Here is a 4,247-nt window from a genome sequence, read left to right as displayed (position 1 = left end):
TTCTTGTTGTCTTTTACCTCGTGGGCTTTCTCCTGCTGCTGCGGCCATACACCAGGGGCTCCTCTCAGCCAGCCTTCCGGTCAGCGAGAATGCAATGTCAAATGAACTGGACCATAAACTGTGGCCGTTAAGCAACTGTGGCAGACACAGGAAACTTCAAACATTTGACTGTCACATATGAGGCACATTCCAGTAGCAAAGTAAAAAGAAAAAAATATTTTTATTATCAATATTAACAATAAAATAATTATCTTTTAAATATATATTACTGTCAGATAAAAATATATTATTCTGTATTCTGAAGTGGTGCGGTTTGCACCAACGTTCCCGGCACTGCGGCTATGGACAAGGGAAGGAGCCAATGCTTAGATGTGTCAGGTCGTCCAGCAGCTTCTGCGTCAGGACATGGCCATTGGTGATCTCCCTCCAGAGCGACTCCACGGGGGTACGAGCTGCCTCACGTGATGGAAAATGGCGCGGCCACTGGGGAGGGGGAGAAAGGTTGACCAGTAATTAACGGCGAATTTCCAGTTTTCAGGTCTTCCCACGTTACCCACAATCCTCGACACTTCCTCCCAACAGAGACCCCCATTGCAAATCATTTGGAGCAGGCGAGGCCCTTCGTAGATTGAGGTATCTTATATTAGGCCGATCTTAAGAATTTTCCAGAGAGGTCGTGCTGCACTTTGGGGATCACTTGGGTCTCTCGGAGAGAACGGGAAAGGAAAAGGTACCTGAGAGGAGATGAGGCCAAAATATAGTGAAATGTCTCGGATGCATTTACAGAGGAGGAAGGACTGAGAGTGCCACCCCTGCACCCCTCGCAGCTCCGCTCAGCTTGCCTGGTTCCAAGGGTCCAGAGGAGAGCCAGACGTGGCCGCAAGGCGCAAAAGTAGGAAGGAGGAGGAGGAGGCAGGAAACATTTAGCTTTGGTAATGAGAAAAGCTATGGAAGAACATTGCAATACCTTGAATCAAGTACATTATAGAGCCCTACACAGCACAGGGGGGGCCTCCTCAAATAACTTGCATCATGGTGAGGCCACCAGAGTATTGGATGAGGGAGGTACAACGAATGGGGCCCATTTGGACTTCAGCCGGGCCTTTAACAAAGCAGCCCAGTCGGCATGCTAGCAGGTGTTGGGGGCATTAATATGCGAGAAGCTGGTTAAGCCACGGGACTCGTGTAGGGGTGGTCAGTGAATCCCTCTCTGGTGAAGGAAGCGCGAAGGGTCGAATTACTGCGTCACAGCTCCTGTACAGCATCTCTGGATAATCTGTAGCTTGGCGCAATAACTCGTAGTGCAAGCCGGGAAGGTCCCAGGATTGATGATATGGGGAATTTTTCATTTGCAAGCAGAGGATAATGACAAAGGCTCTGAGTTGCCAGTAGCTCGCTGACCTCCTGCCTCTACCAGTTAAGCACTGCTGCTGGCAGCCCTTCTGCTACCAGTTAAACTCTTCTGCTGGCAGCACTGTTTTGCTTCTATCAGTTAAACACTATGTTCCCGCTGCTGCTGCTGGCCGCTCAGAGTCCCTGCTGGGTTCCACAGCTTGCGAAATTAAAATCCCTGAAAGCCTCTGCCCTGTTTATATGTTACAGAAATCTCCAATACTAGTTGTCAGGAAATCCTTTACTACACAGCCCCACTGCATCATGTCATCATCCCTAGCAGAGTTCCTCTGACTCGCTACAGTGAGTGGACAGCTCCAGGCCAGAAGGGACAGGCTGATGCATTCCTCATTTCTCCCCACTACATGCATGCGGGATGTACTCTTTCTTCTCTTGGGGAAATCAGAACTACATCTCCAAGCATGCAATGGGGTAAGAACTGGAACCAGATGAGCCTTGTGCATTCTGCTCACTTTATGCCAGAGGCTTTTACAAATCAGTCCTGGAGACCCCACAGACAATTGGGTTTTGAGTGTACACTCAATGAATATGCATGGAACAAATGTGCATGTGCGGAGGCTCCAGTGTATGCCGATCTACCGCACGCATCTTCATTGTGAATATCCTGAAAACTTGACAGACTGTGAGGCGCCCTAGGCAAGTTTGGGAAGCCCTACCTTCTACGTTCTCCTCAGTCCTTCCAGCGATTCTCACAAGAGACTCTTACATTTACCTACCGTCCCTTCCACCGGGTAGGATTCCCAATTCACCCCAGGTCGACCAAACAAACTGATCCAGTCCTGCTTTTGCCCTGTTACATGCATGGAGTTGTGGCTCCGAATGTCCCATTGATGTCTCTTTAGTCAGAACTACAAATTGCACACATCCAGCGGAGGCTGGGCTTGTGTTTTGTTATTTGCCTTGTTATGTTCTGTGTTGCGGTGCTTTTCCAATTTGATTTATGAACCATTTCTCTTCTAGCCCGCCACCAAGTTTGGAGTAGGGGGATATAAATTATTTCAAATCAATAAAATCAGGACTGGATCTGCCTAACCCCAGGTCCGAGCGTGGCCAGCAGAGCTCTTCTATCCATCCCTCAGCATCCCGTACACGGTGTTTCAGGCCTGGCCAGCCAGCTCCATGTCAGAAGGGGCAGGCTGGCTTTGCCCTGTGGCAGTCCTGCTTCCCTCACAACTTCCTAGAGTGGCCAAGCCCTGCCGAGCTTGCCTTTCGTCAGGTGGCAGCCCTACAAACGCCAAAGAAATCAAGGGCAAGATTTTTACGTTTCCTGCCAAATCCCTGCGAGACTTCTCGCACTGTTATGAAACAGATTTCATTTCCTAGAACAGGGAGGAAAGCATTTCACAACGAGCCACCGTGCCTGCAGAAACGTCTGCGTAAAGTGCTACGGGGCTTGGGCCATTTAAAACGGGAGGCAAGAGACCCCATTTTGCACATTTTTCTGCTCGCACAATTCTTTTCTGTAAAACTTTTTACCTTTCCAGAAGTTACGGGAAATCAAGTCCTCGGGCAAAAGAGGCACCTATTGTGCAAGCAACTGACTTAAAGGCGCTGTGGACCTTTATCTTTTTTGGCTCTACTTATGCCAGAGATTTAAATCTGAACCTCTGACTTCTGAAAACTGGTCACAAATGCAGTAAGTTTGTCCCCAGAGCAGAAGGTGCCACCTGCAGCCTGCTCTTCCCCGCTTTTGGCATGTGGCAATCTGGCGGCACGACTTACACTCATTTTCCGGATGGCAACGATGAGGTTATCGAGATAATTTGTGGACTTCCTGAGCTGCGTGGCGATGCGGGTGAAGTCATTGGATGACCTCAGAGCCTCCTGGACGCGCCGGAAGCACTGCTGGTACTGGTAGAGCCGATCGACAATTGTGTCCTGAAACACAAGAAGGAGGGGTAGGGTGTGAGAAGTGAAGGGCGGGGGTCAGTCGGTGTTACTGAAAGTGGGGTGAGATGGAGAAGTACAACCTTGGATGAAGATGGTGACCAACTAGGGTTGCCACCTCAAGTGTCAGCTGGACAGGCTGACCCGTTCTTGATTTTTCACCATTGCAACGAACAGAATTGCAGTTTTGAGTTTCCCATTGATTGCCCCTAGGAAAATCAGAACTATGTCTCCATGCATGCCGAAGGGCCTATTCAGTTGACCTAGGGGGAGGTGGCAACCCCATGACCAAGAGGGGCAGATCTTGGAGGAACGGAACTTTTTATAGTAACCGTAGGGGTGAGCAGAAAGAGAGGAGCAAAGGCTGAGGAAAGAAACAAAGCAATGGAGCAGAGAAAGTCCAAGACTAAAGAAGTAGTCCAACATCCAATCTCCATAGCTTATGCACTGCGGTAGTGACTCAGCTTTGTGCATGGCATTCCTGTCCAAGGAACCTTCCTCAGACACCTTCAGTAACAGGGGATGAGGAAGGGACACTTTGGAGAAGCTGCAAATGGGATAAATAGTGGAACCTCTGTCAAAATAATATCAGTTTGCAGTTGGGTTTCATCTTTGATCCAAACTGGATGTAGATCTGCACCAGCAATGCCTTCTGCCCCCCTGAGATCTTGACTCACAGGCCCGGGGTGCTGAGTCAGTTTGGGATCCTGATTGCATAATGGCTGATAGGATGTGTGTGTATGCGTTCAAGCTGCTGATGGGTTCTGTTCCCAGGATGCATGGTTAAATGATAATATAGGTACGGAACTGTTCAATGGCCATGGCTATCGTAGGAAGAACAAGGCCCCTAAGCTCATCCCTTGCCCTTGTCCTTCTAGCATGGGCTCCACTTCCCGCTTACCAGCTGCGTGGTCCATTCCACAGAGTTGCTCTCCTCTGGCATGCAC

The sequence above is a fragment of the Rhinatrema bivittatum genome, chromosome 13 (assembly GCF_901001135.1).
Source record: "Rhinatrema bivittatum chromosome 13, aRhiBiv1.1, whole genome shotgun sequence".
In the NCBI taxonomy this organism is placed as follows: domain Eukaryota; kingdom Metazoa; phylum Chordata; class Amphibia; order Gymnophiona; family Rhinatrematidae; genus Rhinatrema; species Rhinatrema bivittatum.
This window is presented reverse-complemented; position numbering follows the sequence as displayed.